Source organism: Bombina bombina, chromosome 2 (assembly GCF_027579735.1).
Source record: "Bombina bombina isolate aBomBom1 chromosome 2, aBomBom1.pri, whole genome shotgun sequence".
NCBI classification, from domain to species: domain Eukaryota; kingdom Metazoa; phylum Chordata; class Amphibia; order Anura; family Bombinatoridae; genus Bombina; species Bombina bombina.
The window spans coordinates 3,714,453-3,733,466 of NC_069500.1; the positions used below are offsets into that span (position 1 = coordinate 3,714,453).

Genomic DNA, 19,014 nt, shown 5'->3' on the forward strand with positions numbered 1-19,014 from the left:
AAGCATATACAAATATGCCATTAAGAGTGGACTTTAGTGGTTGGATGTGCACCGATACTTTTTGTTGTCTTGTTATTGTTTTGGTCATTTCAGTAGCACTCCCACAATATGTGTGCTAAGAACAAACAGTCCTTTTGTGGTGTGCTTAACCAAAAAAAACCTTTGTTGTATCAGATAGAATAGTGACATAGAGTTATATGAGTGACACAGATATGTAATAGTGACACAGGACACAGACCTAGACTTGCGATTTAGATAGAATAGTGACATACAGTTGTATTAGTGACACAGAGAAGTAATAGTGACACAGAACACAGACCTAGACTTGTGATTTAGATAGAATAGTGACATACAGTTGTAATAGTGACACAGATCTGTAATAGTGACACAGAACACAGACCTAGACTTGCGATTTAGATAGAATAGTGACATACAGTTGTATTAGTGATACAGATCTGTAATAGTGACACAGAACACAGACCTAGACTTGTGATTCAGATAGAATAGTGACATAGTTATATAAGTGACACAGAGAAGTAATAGTGACATAGAACACAGACCTAGACTTGTGATTCAGATATAATAGTGACATACAGTTGTATTAGTGACACAGATAAGTAATAGTGACACAAAACACAGACCTAGACTTGTAATTCAGATAGAATAGTGACATACAGTTATATGAGTGAAACAGATCTGCAATAGTGAGACAGGACACAGATTTAGACTTGTGATTCAGATATAATAGTGACATACAGTTGTATTAGTGACACAGAACACAGACCTAGACATGTGATTCAAATAGAATAGTGACATAGTTATATGAGTGACACAGATGTAATAGTGACACAGGACACAGACCTAGACTTGTGATTAAGATAGAATAGTGACATAGTTATATTAGTGACACAGATCTAGACTTGTGACTCAGATAGAATAGTGACATACAGTTGTATTAGTGACACAGAGAAGTAATAGTGACACAGAACACAGACCTAGACTTGTGATTCAGATAGAATAGGGACATACAGTTGTATTAGTGACACAGATCTAGACTTGTGACTCAGATAGAATAGTGACATACAGTTGTATTAGTGACACAGAGAAGTAATAGTGACACAGAACACAGACCTAGACTTGTGATTCAGATAGAATAGTGACATACAGTTGTATTAGTGACACAGATCTAGACTTGTGACTCAGATAGAATAGTGACATACAGTTGTATTAGTGACACAGAACTATAATAGTGACAGAGAACACAGACCTAGATGTATGATTCAGATATAATAGTGACATACAGTTGTATTAGTGACACAGAGAAGTAATAGTGACACAGAACAGAGACCTAGACTTGTGGTTCAGATAGAATAGTGACATACAGTTGTATAAGTGACACAGAGAAGTAATAGTGACACAGAACAGAGACCTAGGCCCCTAGTTATCAAGCCGTCAACCTCAAATATGCTGGAATTCCGCAGCGTATTTGTGGCGAGGCTGATTCGCCTTAGTTATCAAAGGCTAGAGAACGGCAAAAGTAAAATTTTGTGGCGTAAACTTCGATCCGCCGGACTCAGTCCGACACAGATTGATTCTTACGTCACTCCAGATGTTCCGCACACAAGTGCGGCACAATCTGACTACTTTTGCTAGTTATCAAAAAACTAGCAGGTACGCTCTGCACTTTTCCGGCCCAGCGTACCTGGTTTTCAATCCGCCGCCCTGGAGGCGGCGGATCCCATAGGAATCAATGGGAGTCTGACCATAGCGAAAGATCATGTTCGCTGCTGCCCGATATCCCATTGATTCCTATGGGAGCTGTCAACGCCTAACACCCTAACATGTACCTCGAGTCTAAACACCCCTACACCGCCGCAACTAAATAAAGTTATTACCCCCTAAACCGCCACTCCCGGAGCCCAACCGCCACGCTAATAAACGTATTAACCCCTAAACCGCCACTCCTAGACCCTGCCGCAACTATAATAAATGTATTAACCCCTAAACCGCCGCTCCCGGAGCCCACCGCCACCTACATTATACCTAGTAACCCCTATCCTGCCCCCCCTATAATAAATTTATTAACCCCTATCCTGCCGATCCCGGACCCCGCCGCAACTAAATAAATTGTTTAACCCCTAAACCGCCGCTTCCGGACCCCACCGCCACCTATATTAAACTTATTAACCCCTAATCTGCCCCCCCCCACACCGTTGCCGCCTATAATAAATTTATTAACCCCTATCCTGCCCCCCCTACACCGTCGCCACCTATAATAAATTTATTAACCCCTATCCTGCCCCCCCCACACCATCGCCACCTATAATAAATTTATTAACCCCTATCCTGCCCCCCCTACACCGTCGCCACTATAATAAAATTATTAACCCCTAAACCTAAGTCTAACCCTAACACCCCCCTATCTTAAATATTAATTAAATACATCTAAATAAATATTATTCTTATTAACTAAATTAATCCTATTTAAAACTAAATACTTACCTATAAAATAAACCCTAATATAGCTACAATATAAATAATAATTATATTGTAGCTATCTTAGGATTTATTTTTATTTTACAGGCTAATTTCAATTTATTTTAAAGGGACAGTAAACCTTAAAAATAATGTTATATAATTCTGCACATAGTGCAGAATTATATAACATTATCCGCTAGATTTAGAGTTCTGCGGCCAAAGGGGTGCGTTAGCTACGCGTGCTTTTTTTCCCCCTGCACCTTTTAAATACAGCTGGTATTTACAGTTCACAGAAGGGCTGCGTTAGGCTCCAAAAAGGGAGCGTAGAGCATAATTTGCCGCCACTGCAACTCTAAATACCAGCGGTGCTTATGGACGCGGCCAGCTTCAAAAACGTGCTCGTGCACGATTCCCCCATAGGAAACAATGGGGCCGTTTGAGCTTGAAAAAAATCTAACACCTGCAAAAAAGCAGCGTTCAGCTCCTAACGCAGCCCCATTGTTTCCTATGGGGAAACACTTCCTAAGTCTGCACCGAACACCCTAACATGTACCCCGAGTCTAAACACCCCTAACCTTACACTTATTAACCCCTAATCTGCTGCCCCTAACACCGCCGACCCCTATATTTTATTTATTAACCCCTAATCTGCCCCCCCAATGTCGCCGCTACCTACCTACAATTATTAACCCCTAATCTGCCGACCGGACCTCACCGCTACTATAATAAAGTTATTAACCCCTAATCCGCCTCACTCCCGCCTCAATAACCCTATAATAAATAGTATTAACCCCTAATCTGCCCTCCCTAACATCACCGACACCTAACTTTAAGTATTAACCCCTAATCTGCCGACCGGACCTCACCGCTACTCTAATAAATTTATTAACCCCTAAAGCTAAGTCTAACCCTAACACCCCCCTAAGTTAAATATAATTTTTATCTAACGAAATAAAATAAATCTTATTAAATAAATTATTCCTATTTAAAGCTAAATACTTACCTGTAAAATAAACCCTAATATAGCTACAATATAAATTATAATTATATTGTAGCTATTTTGGGATTAATATTTATTTTACAGGTAACTTTGTATTTATTTTAACCAGGTACAATAGCTATTAAATAGTTAATAACTATTTAATAGCTACCTAGTTAAAATAATTACAAAATTACCTGTAAAATAAATCCTAACCTAAGTTACAATTAAACCTAACACTACACTATCAATAAATTAATTACATACAAATACCTACAAATAAATACAATTAAATAAACTAACTAAAGTACAAAAAATAAAAAAAGAACTAAGTTACAAAAAATAAAAAAATAATTTACAAACATTATAAAAATATTACAATAATTTTAAGCTAATTACACCTACTCTAAGCCCCCAATAAAATAACAAAGCCCCCCAAAATAAAAAAATGCCCTACCCTATTCTAAAATAAAAATAGAAAAGCTCTTTTACCTTACCAGCCCTTAAAAGGGCCTTTTGTGGGGCATGCCCCAAAGAATTCTGCTCTTTTGCCTGTAAAAAAAAAACATACAATACCCCCCCCAACATTACAACCCACCACCCACATACCCCTAATCTAACCCAAACCCCCCTTAAATAAACCTAACACTAAGCCCCTGAAGATCTCCCTACCTTATCTTCACCACGCCGGGTATCACCGATCCGTCCAGAAGAGGCTCCAAAATCTTCATCCAAGCCCAAGCGGGGGCTGAAGAGGTCCATCATCGGGCTGAAGAGATCCATCATCCGGCTGAAGTCTTGATCCAAGCGGGCGCTGAAGAGATCCATCATCCGGCTGAAGTCTTGATCCAAGCGGGCGCTGAAGAGATCCATCATCCGGCTGAAGTCTTGATCCAAGCGGGCGCTGAAGAGATCCATCATCCGGCTGAAGTCTTGATCCAAGCGGGGGCTGAAGAGATCCATCATCCGGCTGAAGTCTTCTATCAAGTGGCATCTTCAATCTTCTTTCTTCCGGATCCATCTTCATCCCGCCGACGCGGAACATCCATCCTGGCCGACGACTTCCCAACGAATGACGGTTCCTTTAAGGGACGTCATCCAAGATGGCGTCCCTCGAATTCCGATTGGCTGATAGGATTCTATCAGCCAATCAGAATTAAGGTAGGAAAATTCTGATTGGCTGATGGAATCAGCCAATCAGATTCAAGTTCAATCCGATTGGCTGATCCAATCAGCCAATCAGATTGAGCTTGCATTCTATTGGCTGTTCCTATCAACCAATAGAATGCAGTATTTAGCTTTAAATAGGAATAATTTATTTAATAAGATTTATTTTATTTTGTTAGATAAAAATTATATTTAACTTAGGGGGGTGTTAGTGTTAGGGTTAGACTTAGCTTTAGGGGTTAATAAATTTATTAGAGTAGCGGTGAGGTCCGGTCGGCAGATTAGGGGTTAATAATTGTAGGTAGGTAGCGGCGACGTTGGGGGGGGCAGATTAGGGGTTAATAAATATAATATAGGGGTCGGCGGTGTTAGGGGCAGCAGATTAGGGGTACATAGGGATAATGTAGGTTGCGGCGGTGTGCGGTCGGCAGATTAGGGGTTAAAAAAAAATATTATAGTGGCGGCGATGTGGGGGGCCTCGGTTTAGGGGTACATAGGTAGTTTATGGGTGTTAGTGTACTTTAGAGCACAGTAGTTAAGAGCTTTATGAACCGGCGTTAGCCCAGAAAGCTCTTAACTCCTGGCTTTTCTCTGCGGCTGGAGTTTTGTCGTTAGATTTCTAACGCTCACTTCAGCCAAGACTCTAAATACCGGCGTTAGGAAGATCCCATTGAAAAGATAGGATACGCAAATGGCGTAGGGGGATCTGCGGTATGGAAAAGTCGCGGCTGCAAAGTGAGCGTTAGACCCTTTCCTGACTGACTCTAAATACCAGCGGTAGCCCACAACCAGCGTTAGGAGCCCCTAACTCTGGTTTTGATGGCTAACGGAGAACTCTAAATCTAGGCGTATATTAGCCAAACATTTATAAAACATAATTTCCCCTATTAATTTAAAAAAAAAAAAAAGCTGTTTCACAGACCCGCTCTCTGCTGAAACAGCGTGGGTCTGTGAAACAGCGGGTTTTTTTTAACATTAATAGGGGAAATTATATTTAATAAATGTTTGGCTAATGTAATGTTATATAATTCTGCACTATGTGCAGAATTATATAACATTATTTTTAAAGTTTACTGACACTTTAACTAGGTACAATAGCTATTAAATAGTTATTAACTATTTAATAGCTACCTAGTTAAAATAAAGACAAATTTACCTGTAAAATAAATCCTAACCTATGTTACAATTACACCTAACACTACGCTATCATTAACTAAATTATTCCTATTTAAAACTAAATACTTACCTGTAAAACAAACCCTAAGATAGCTACAATGTAATTAATAATTTAATAATAATTTACAGGTAACATTGTATTTATTTTAGCTAGTTAGAATAGTTATTAAATAGTTATTAACTATTTAATAACTACCTAGCTAAAAGAAATACAAAATTACCTGTAAAATAAATCCTAACCTAAGTTACAATTAAACCTAACACTACACTATCATTAAATTAGTTAAATAAATTAGCTACAAATAACTACAATTAAATACAATTAAATAAACTAACTAAAGTACAAAAAATAAAAAGTTACAAACATTTAAAAAATATTATAATTTTAAGCTTTTTACACCTAATCTAAGCCCCATAATAAAATAACAAAGCCCCCCAAAATAAAAAAATGCCCTACCCTATTCTACATTAAAAGGTTAACAGGTCTATTACCTTACCAGCCCTTAAAAGGGCCTTTTTTCAGGGCATGCCCCAAAGAAATCAGGTCTTTTGCCTGTAAAAAAAAATTACAACCCCCCCAACATTAAAACCCACCACCCACACACCCCTACTCTAACCCAAACCCCCCTTAAATAAACCTAACACTACCCCCCTGAAGATCATCCTACCTTTAGCCGTCTTCAGCCAGCCGACTACCGATGGAACAGAAGAGGACATCCGCAGCGGCCGAAGTCATCATCCAAGGGGCGCTGAAGAGGTCTTCCATCCGATTGAAGTCTTCATCCAGGCGGCGTCTTGAATCTTCATCCGGAGCGGAGCGGAGCCATCTTCAGACGAGCCGACGCGGAGCCATCTTCTTCCACCGACGACTTCCCGACGAATGACGGTTCCTTTAAGTGACGTCATCCAAGATGGCGTCCCTCGAATTCCTATTGGCTGATAGGATTCTATCAGCCAATCGGAATTAAGGTAGGAAAAATCTGATTGGCTGATTGAATCAGCCAATCAGATTGAGCTCGCATTCCATTCTATTGGCTGTTCCGATCAGCCAATAGAATGCGAGCTCAATCTGACTGGATCAGCCAATCGGATTGAACTTCAATCTGATTTTCTGATTCAATCAGCCAATCAGATTTTTCCTACCTTAATTCCAATTGGCTGATAGAATCCTATCAACCAATCGGAATTCGAGGGACGCCATCTTGGATGACGTCACTTAAAGGAACCGTCATTCGTCGGGAAGTCGTCGGTGGAAGAAGATGGCTCTGCGTCGGCTCATCTGAAGATGGCTCCGCTCCGGATGAAGATTGAAGACGCCGCCTGGATGAAGACTTCAATCGGATGGAAGACCTCTTCAGCGCCCCTTGGATGATGACTTCAATCGGATGGAAGACTTCTTCAGCGCCCCTTGGATGAGGACTTCGGCCGCTGCGGATGTCCTCTTCTGTTCCATTGTTGGTCGGCTGGCTGAAGACGGCTAAAGGTAAGATGATCTTCAGGGGGGTAGTGTTAGGTTTATTTAAGGGGGATTTGGGTTAGAGTAGGGGTGTGTGGGTGGTGGGTTTTAATGTTGGGGGGGGTTGTAATTTTTTTTTTTTACAGGCAAAAGAGCTGATTTCTTTGGCGCATGCCCCGCAAAAGGCCCTTTTAAGGGCTGGTAAGGTAATAGAGCTGTTAACTTTTTAATGTAGAATAGGGTAGGGCATTTTTTTTATTTTGGGGGGCTTTGTTATTTTATTAGGGGGCTTAGATTAGGTGTAAGTAGCTTAAAATTGTTGTAATCTTTTTTTAAATGTTTGTAACTTTTTATTTTTTGTAACTTAGTTAGTTTATTTAATTGTATTTAATTGTAGTTATTTGTAGCTAATTTATTTAATTAATTTAATGATAGTGTAGTGCTAGGTTTAATTGTAACTTAGGATTTATTTTACAGGTAATTTTGTATTTCTTTTAGCTAGGTAGTTATTAAATAGTTAATAACTATTTAATAACTATTCGAACTAGCTAAAATAAATACAAAGTTACCTGTAAAATAAATATAAATCCTAAAATAGCTACAATGTAATTATTAATTACATTGTAGCTATATTTTACAGGTAAGTATTTAGTTTTAAATAGGAATAATTTATTTAATGATAGTGTAGTGTTAGGTGTAATTGAAACTTAGGTTAGGATTTATTTTACAGGTAAATTTGTCTTTATTTTAACTAGGTAGCTATTGTACCTAGTTAAAATAAATTGAAATTTGCCTGTAAAATAAAAATAAATCCTAAGATAGATACAATTATTTATATTGTAGCTATATTAGGGTTTATTTTAAAGGTAAGTATTTAGTTTTAAATAGGATTAATTTAGTTAATAAGAGTTATAATATTTAGATGTATTTAATTAATATTTAAGTTAGGTGGGTGTTAGGGTTAGACTTAGGTTTAGGTGTTAACATATTTATTATAGTTGCGGCAGTGTAGGGGGGGCAGGATAGGGGTTAATAAATTTATTATAGGTGGCGACGGTGTAGGGGGGCAGGATAGGGGTTAATACATTTTTTATAGGTGGCGACGGTGTAGGGGGGGCAGGATAGGAGTTAATAAATTTATTATAGGTGGCGACGGTGTAGGGGGGGCAGGATAGGGGTTAATAAATTTATTATAGGTGGCGACGGTGTAGGGGGGGCAGGATAGGGGTTAATAAATTTATTATAGGTGGCGACGGTGTAGGGGGGGCAGATTAGGGGTTAATAAGTTTAATATAGGTGGCGGCGGGGTCCGGGAGTGGCGGTTTAGGGGTTAAACAATTTATTTAGTTGCGGCGGGGTCCGGGATCGGCAGGATAGGGTTTAATACATTTATTATAGGTGGCGATGTTGTGGGGGGGGGGCAGATTAGGGGTTATGTTTGGTAGGTTTAGACTGTCTAGCTGGTGGGGAATCTAGCACACCTGAAGTAAACTTTATCCCAAAGTTTAAAGAGTTATAGTTAGTTGTAGTAGGTGGCGCAAAACAAGTTGCTATTCCCAATGTGTCTTACTGTAAATATGTGTGATAATATGTGGGCTCAATATATGTTAATGTTTTGATGAGTCCTAATTTTATATTCTCTTTTGGAAAAAAATGGATGTCGAAACTATTTAAGAAATAAATATGATCCTTTATTTGATTATGGTAAATTTACCCAATAGTAGTGATGCTAAAAGTACAGTTAAACAAAAATTATTACAATTCTTTCAAAGTTTAAAAATGACACCGGTGTCTCTATGTATAAAAATGTACATAATATATAAAAAATAAATTAAATTAAAATAATAACGTTGAAATCTTATAATTTATACAGTTTTGGGTTTATCACAAGTTGTAATTTCTAACAGAATGTTTGTAGATACAATTTTATAGTGGATAAAACAATAGTTGCTGTATAGTTCATATAGGATACTTTGTTTCAAGTTCAGCTATGCAATTGAGATTTTATCTTAGGCAACTATAATTTTTTTGATTTTATGTATATCATCAATTAGTGATTTATTGCTAAATTAGAGAGGCTTTAAATAGCCTTTGAATCCCCACATCTGGTATCTTGAAAAAGGCTGTCCAGCCGAAACATGTTGATACCAGAGCACACCTGCACAGGATTTGAGAAGACAAAGTGAATACCAGCTATACCCAGTTGAAATATTCAAGTTCCCACTGAGCGGCATATATTTAACCGCAAAGATCACATTGATAACTAGAAATCCTTTTTCTACTTATCCCAACAACCACATTTCAGCACCCAGATCGGTCACTGACCGACATCTAAGAAACCTGGGAACAACAGACCGGAAAGGCACGCAAAAATTCCACATCAGGAGGTTATCCAACAACCATACCATCATGATCGGTCACTGACCGACAGACAATCCACAGAATAGAAAAAACGGAGATACTTAAAAAACATCAGCAAACGGTTAGCACTTAACCGCAACGAAGATCCCACCAAGAAACCCTTAAGAGCGTGATCGGTCACTGACCGACAAAGGATAAGGTAACTGAGCGGCCACGACAACTACCCAAACACTTATATAAAAGTGAATTTTCTCGCAGCAAACAGATAAGCCCACCTAATAAGAGGAAACCAAAGCGGCATTTATTTAACCGCCAGCAGCTCATATAGAACTGCCACCAGCTTGATCTTGAAACTTAATTAAAACACTGGCATAGCGGCGTTTATTTAACCGCAATTATCTCACAAAAGTGATATCAAACAGATACACTTCAAGGTACTAATTTGTATACTTATATTATAGTGTGATAAAAATCGCACCAATATACCTCTACATTTGATATATAGTTGCCTAAGATAAGATCTCAATTGCACAGCTGAACTTGAAACAAAGTATCCTATAATAATAGTGACATACAGTTGTATTAGTGACACTGATCTGTAATAGTGACACAGACTTAGACTTGTGATTCAGATATAATAGTGGCATACAGTTGTATTAGTGACACAGATCTGTAATAGTGACACAGAACAGAGACCTAGACTTGTGATTCAGATAGAATAGTGACGTACAGTTATATTAGTGACACAGAACTCAGACATAGACTTGTTATTCACATAGAATAGTGACGTACAGTTGTATTAGTGACACAGAGAAGTAATAGTGACAAAGAACAGAGACCTAGACATCTGATTCAGATAGAATAGTGACATACAATTGTATTAGTGACACCGATCTGTAATGGTAACACATACATAGACCTAGACTTGTGATTCAAATAGAACAGTGACAAACAATTGTATTAGTGACACAGATATTTAATAGTGACACATGTAATGATGACACAGATGTGTAACATTGACACGGACATATAAAGGTGACACTGACATGAAATAGTGACAGTCATGTAATAATGACACACATGCGTAACAGTGACACAGATGTGAAATAGTGACAGCCATGTAATTATGACACAGACGTGTAATAGTGACACTGACATGAAATAGTGACATGTAATGATGACAGAAGTGTAATGGTGACACAGATGTGAAAAAGTGACACATGTAATGATGACACAGAAGGAAAATAGTGACACGTAATGATGACACATGTAACGGTGACATAGACGTGTAATGGTGACACAGACATGAAATAGTGACATGTAATGATGACAGAAGTGTAATGGTGACACAGATGTGAAAAAGTGACACATGTAATGATGACACAGAAGGGAAATAGTGACACGTAATGATGACACAGAAGTGAAATAGTGACACGTAATGATGACACAGAAGTATAATAGTGACACAGATGTGAAATAGTGACACATGTAATGATGACACAGAAGTGTAATGGTGACACAGATGTGAAAAAGTGACACATGTAATGATGACACAGAAGGGAAATAGTGACACGTAATGATGACACAGAAGTGTAATAGTGACACAGATGTGAAATAGTGACACATGTAATGATGACACAGAAGTGTAATGGTGACACAGATGTGAAAAAGTGACACATGTAATGATGACACAGAAGTGAAATAGTGACACGTAATGACGACACAGAAGTGTAATAGTGACACAGATGTGAAATAGTGACACATGTAATGATGACACAGAAGTGTAATGGTGACACAGATGTCAGAAAGTGACACATGTAATGATGACACAGAAGTGTAATGGTGACACAGATGTCAGAAAGTGACACATGTAATGATGACACAGAAGTGAAAAAGTGACACATATAATGATGACACAGAAGTCAAATAGTGACACGTAATAATGACACAGAAGTGTAATGGTGACACAGATGTGAAATAGTGACACGTAATAATGACACAGAAGTATAATGGTGACACAGATGTGAAATAGTGACACATGTAATGATGACACAGAAGTGTAATGGTGACACAGATGTGAAATAGTGACACATGTAATGATGACACAGATGTGAAATAGTGACACATGTAATGATGACACAGAAGTGTAATGGTGACACAGATGTGAAATAGTGACACATGTAATGATGACACAGAAGTGTAATGGTGACACAGACGTGAAATAGTTACACATGTAATGATGACACAGAAGTGTAATGATGACACAGATGTGAAATAGTGACACATGTAATGATGACACAGAAGTGTAATGGTGACACAGATGTGAAATAGTGACACATGTAATGATGACACAGAAGTGTAATGGTGACACAGATGTGAAAAAGTGACACATGTAATGATGACACAGAAGTGAAATAGTGACACATGTAATGATGACACAGAAGTGAAATAGTGACACATGTAATGATGACACAGAAGTGAAATAGTGACACATGTAATGATGACACAGAAGTGAAATAGTGACACATGTAATGATGACACAGAAGTGAAATAGTGACACATGTAATAATGAAATCAAGAAAATAGAGAGACGCACTCACTGAGACAGAACAATAGCTAGAAAAACTTCCGTGCTTGTCCACAAGGCCAGTGCCACTCAGGGTGCAGTCTCTTTTTGCACACTATGCCTTTTCACAGAGAAAAAATATCCTGTAGCATATCAGTCTGATCTGCCCAATGACAGTCCAGCACCAAAATCCCAGGCAATTCTTCTCTGAACAAGACAAACAACAACCCCAGATGTACGTTTCGGCCTCTCTTGGGCCTCATCAGTGAGGTGCAGTCGCATCTCTCTAAGGGCATGTGTGCAAGGAGTCCACGTCTGGTTTCCCCCTTTTACTCTTAGTGAGACCTAAGAGCAATTTGCATAAAAACAAGAAAATAGAGAGACGCACTCACTGAGGCAGAACAATAGCTAGAAAAACTTCCATGCTTGTCCACAAGGCCAGTGCCACTCAAGGTGCAGTCTCTTTTTGCACACTATGCTTTTTTGCACTTCACTGACGAGGCCCAAAGGAGGCCGAAACGATCGTCTGGGGTTGTCATGTTCCTTGTTCAGAGGAGAATTGCCTGGTATTTTGGGGCTGGACTGACCATGTCGGCGGGATCAGACTGATATACTACAGGAAAGTTTTCCTCTGTGAAAAGCACAATTGGGCAGAAAGAAGCTACTCCCAGGTGGCAACCGGGCCATAGAACAAGCTATTGATGCTGCTGTTCGTTCCTGGCAGACTGCTTCTCATTCTGTTTTGCACATGTAATAGTGACACAGACGTGAAATAGTGACAAGTGTAATGGTGACACAGACATGAAATAGTGACACATGTAATGGTGACACAGAAGTGTAATGGTGACACAGACGTGAAATAGTGACACATGTAATGATGACACAGACGTGAAATAGTGACACATGTAATGGTGACACAGAAGTGTAATGGTGACACAGACGTGAAATAGTGACACATGTAATGATGACACAGACGTGAAATAGTGACACATGTAATGATGACACAGACGTGAAATAGTGACACATGTAATGGTGACACAGAAGTGTAATGGTGACACAGACGTGAAATAGTGACACATGTAATGATGACACAGACGTGAAATAGTGACACAGAAGTGAAATAGTGACGCATGTAATGGTGACACAGATGTGAAATAGTGACACATGTAATGGTGACACAGACGTGAAATAGTGCCACATGTAATGATGACAGATGTGAAATAGTGACACATGTAATGGTGACACAGAAGTGTAATGGTGACACAGACGTGAAATAGTGACACATGTAATGATGACACAGAAGTGTAATGGTGACACAGACGTGAAATAGTTGCACATGTAATGGTGACACAGACATGAAATAGTGACACATGTAATGGTGTCACAGATGTGTAATGGTGACACAGACGGGAAATAGTGACACATGTAATGATGACACAGAAGTGTAATGGTGGCACAGACGTGAAATAGTGACACATGTAATAATGACACAGACGTGAAATAGTAACACATTTAATGATGACACAGAAGTGTAATGGTGACACAGACATGAAATAGTGACACAGATGTGAAATAGTGACACATGTAATGGTGACAGACGTGAAATAGTGACACATGTAATGGTGACAGACGTGAAATAGTGACACATGTAATGGTGACACATGTAAAATAGTGACACATGTAATGGTGACACAGACGTGAAATAATGACACGAAATGATGACACAGAAGTGTAATGGTGACACATGTAATGATGACACAGAAGTGTAATGATGACACAGATGTGAAATAGTGACACATGTAATGGTGACAGATGTGAAATAGTGACACGTAATGGTGACACAGACGTGAAATAGTGACACATGTAATGGTGACACAGACGTGAAATAGTGACACATGTAATGGTGACACAGAAGTGTAATGGTGACACAGATATGAAATAGTGACACATGTAATGATGACACAGAAGTGTAAGGGTGACACAGACATGAAATAGTGACACATGTAATGGTGACACAGACATGAAATAGTGACACATGTAATGGTGACACAGACATGAAATAGTGACACATGTAATGGTGACAGACGTGAAATAGTGACACATGTAATGATGACACAGAAGTGTAATGGTGACACAGATGTGAAATAGTGACACATGTAATGGTGACACAGACGTGAAATCGTGACACATGTAATGGTGACACAGACGTGAAATAGTGACACATGTAATGGTGACACAGACATGAAATAGTGACACATGTAATGATGACACAGAAGTGTAAGGATGACACAGACATGAAATAGTGACACATGTAATGGTGACACACACATGAAATAGTGACACATGTAATGGTGACACAGACGTGAAATAGTGACACATGTAATGGTGACACAGAAGTGTAATGGTGACACAGATATGAAATAGTGACACATGTAATGATGACACAGAAGTGTAAGGGTGACACAGACATGAAATAGTGACACATGTAATGGTGACACAGACATGAAATAGTGACACATGTAATGGTGACACAGACATGAAATAGTGACACATGTAATGGTGACAGACGTGAAATAGTGACACATGTAATGATGACACAGAAGTGTAATGGTGACACAGATGTGAAATAGTGACACATGTAATGGTGACACAGACGTGAAATCGTGACACATGTAATGGTGACACAGACGTGAAATAGTGACACATGTAATGGTGACACAGACATGAAATAGTGACACATGTAATGATGACACAGAAGTGTAACGGTGACACAGATGTGAAATAGTGACACATGTAATGGTGACACAGCCGACAAATAGTGACACATGTAATGGTGACACAGACGTGAAATAGTAACACATGTAATGGTGACACAGCCGACAAATAGTGACACATGTAATGGTGACACAGACGTGAAATAGTGGCACATGTAATGATGACACAGAAGTGTAATGGTGACACACACGTGAAATAGCGACACATGTAATGGTGACACAGATGTGAAATAGTGACACATGTAATGATGACACAGAAGTGTAATGGTGACACAGATGTGAAATAGTGACACATGTAATGATGACACAGAAGTGTAATGGTGACACACACGTGAAATAGTGACACATGTAATGATGACATAGACGTGAAATAGTGACACATGTAATGGTGACACGATGTGAAATAGTGACACATGTAATGATGACACAGAAGTGTAATGGTGACACAGATGTGAAATAGTGACACATGTAATGGTGACACAGAAGTGTAATGGTGACACAGATGTGAAATAGTGACACATCTAATGATGACACAGAAGTGTAATGGTGATACAGATGTGAAATAGTGACACATGTAATGGTGACACAGACATGAAATTGTGTCACCATTACACTTCTGTGTCACCATTACATGTGTCACTATTTCATGTCTGTGTCACCATTACATGTGTCACTATTTCACATCTGTGTCACCATTACACTTCTGTGTCATTACATGTGTCACTATTTCACGTCTGTCACCATTACATGTGTCACTATTTCATGTCTGTGTCATCCTTACACTTCTGTGTCATCATTACATGTGTCACAGAAGTTTATTGGTGACACATGTAATGATGACACAGAAGTGTAATGGTGACACATGTAATCATTACACAGAAGTGTAACGGTGACAGACACATGAAATAGTGACACATATAATGGTGACACAGATGTGAAATAGTGACAAATGTAATGATGACACAGAAGTGTAACAGTGACACAGACGTGAAATAGTGACACATGTAATGGTGACACAGATGTGAAATAGTGACACATGTAATGGTGACACACGTGAAATAGTGACACATGTAATGATGACACAGAAGTGTAATGGTGACACAGACATGAAATAGTGACACATGTAATGATGACACAGACGTGAAATAGTGACACATGTAATGATGACACAGAAGTGTAACGGTGACACAGATGTGAAATAGCGACACATGTAATGATGACACAGAAGTGTAACAGTGACACAGACGTGAAATAGTGACACATGTAATGATGACACAGAAGTGTAACGGTGACACAGATGTGAAATAGCGACACATGTAATGATGACACAGAAGTGTAACAGTGACACAGACGTGAAATAGTGACACATGTAATGATGACACAGAAGTGTAACGGTGACACAGATGTGAAATAGTGACACATGTAATGATGACACAGAAGTGTAACGGTGACACAAATGTGAAATAGTGACCCATGTAATGATGACACAGATGTGAAATAGTTACACATGTAATGATGACACAGAAGTGTAATGGTGACACAGACGTGAAATAGTGACACATGTAATGATGACACAGAAGTGTAATGGTGACACAGACGTGAAATAGTGACGCGCAATGGTGACACAGATGTGAAATAGTGACACATGTAATGGTGACACAGACATGAAATTGTGTCACCATTACACTTCTGTGTCACCATTACATGTGTCACTATTTCACGTCTGTGTCACCATTACACTTCAGTGTCATCATTACATGTGTCACTATTTCACGTCTGTCACCATTACATGTGTCACTTTTTCATGTGTGTGTCACCATTACATGTGTCACTATTTCATGTCTGTGTCATCCTTACACTTCTGTGTCATCATTACATGTGTCACAGAAGTTTATTGGTGACACATGTAATGATGACACAGAAGTGTAATGGTGACACAGACGTGAAATAGTGACACATGTAATGGTGACACAGACGTGAAATAGTGACACATGTAATGGTGACACAGAAGTGTAATGGTGACACATGTAATGATGACACAGAAGTGTAACGGTGACAGACACATGAAATAGTGACACATATAATGGTGACACAGATGTGAAATAGTGACAAATGTAATGATGACACAGATGTGAAATAGTGACACATTGTAATGACACAGAAGTGTAATGGTGACACAGACGTGAAATAGTGACACATGTAATGATGACACAGATGTGAAATAGTGACACATGTAATGGTAACACAGACGTGAAATAGTGATACGCAATGGTGACACAGATGTGAAATAGTGATACGCAATGGTGACACACGTGAAATAGTGACACATGTAATGATGACACAGAAGTGTAATGGTGACACAGACATGAAATAGTGACACGCAATGGTGACACAGATGTGAAATAGTGATACATGTAATGATGACACAGAAGTGTAACAGTGACACAGACGTGAAATAGTGACACATGTAATGATGACACAGAAGTGTAATGATGACACAGATGTGAAATAGTGACACATGTAATGATGACACAGAAGTGTAATGATGACACAGACGTGAAATAGTGACACATGTAATGATGACACAGAAGTGTAACGGTGACACAGATGTGAAATAGTGACCCATGTAATGATGACACAGAGGTGAAATAGTGACACATGTAATGGTGACACACATGAAATAGTGACACATGTAATGATGACACAGATGTGAAATAGTTACACATGTAATGATGACACAGAAGTGTAATGGTGACACAGATGTGAAATAGTTACACATGTAATGATGACACAGAAGTGTAATGGTGACACAGACGTGAAATAGTGACACATGTAATGATGACACAGAAGTGTAACAGTGACACAGACGTGAAATAGTGACACATGTAATGATGACACAGAAGTGTAACAGTGACACAGACGTGAAATAGTGACACATGTAATGATGACACAGAAGTGTAATGATGACACAGACGTGAAATAGTGACACGCAATGGTGACACAGATGTGAAATAGTGACACATGTAATGATGACACAGAAGTGTAATGGTGACACAGACGTGAAAGTTACACCTGTAATGGTGACACAGATGTGAAATAGTGACACATGTAATGATGACACAGAAGTGTAACGGTGACACAGATGTGAAATAGTGACACATGTAATGGTGACACACTTGAAATAGTGACACATGTAATGATGACACAGAAGTGTAATGATGACACAGACGTGAAATAGTGACACGCAATGGTGACACAGATGTGAAATAGTGACACGCAATGGTGACACAGATGTGAAATAGTGACACATGTAATGATGACACAGAAGTGTAACAGTGACACAGACGTGAAATAGTGACACGCAATGGTGACACAGAAGTGTAATGATGACACAGATGTGAAATAGTGACACATGTAATGATGACACAGAAGTGTAATGATGACACAGACGTGAAATAGTGACACATGTAATGATGACACAGATGTGAAATAGTGACACATGTAATGGTAACACAGACGTGAAATAGTGATACGCAATGGTGACACAGATGTGAAATAGTGATACGCAATGGTGACACACGTGAAATAGTGACACATGTAATGATGACACAGAAGTGTAATGGTGACACAGACATGAAATAGTGACACGCAATGGTGACACAGATGTGAAATAGTGATACATGTAATGATGACACAGAAGTGTAACAGTGACACAGACGTGAAATAGTGACACATGTAATGATGACACAGAAGTGTAATGATGACACAGATGTGAAATAGTGACACATGTAATGATGACACAGAAGTGTAATGATGACACAGACGTGAAATAGTGACACATGTAATGATGACACAGAAGTGTAACGGTGACACAGATGTGAAATAGTGACCCATGTAATGATGACACAGAGGTGAAATAGTGACACATGTAATGGTGACACACATGAAATAGTGACACATGTAATGATGACACAGATGTGAAATAGTTACACATGTAATGATGACACAGAAGTGTAATGGTGACACAGATGTGAAATAGTTACACATGTAATGATGA

General features: G+C 38.8%; 1 protein-coding gene across 1 annotated transcript in view; it reads left to right on the plus strand.

Moving 5' to 3' along the window:
• Positions 1–19,014, plus strand: part of LOC128648353 (caspase recruitment domain-containing protein 8) — a gene marked incomplete at its 3' end in the record, with an annotated part of 368,408 nt that overhangs the window by 8,982 nt on the left and 340,412 nt on the right.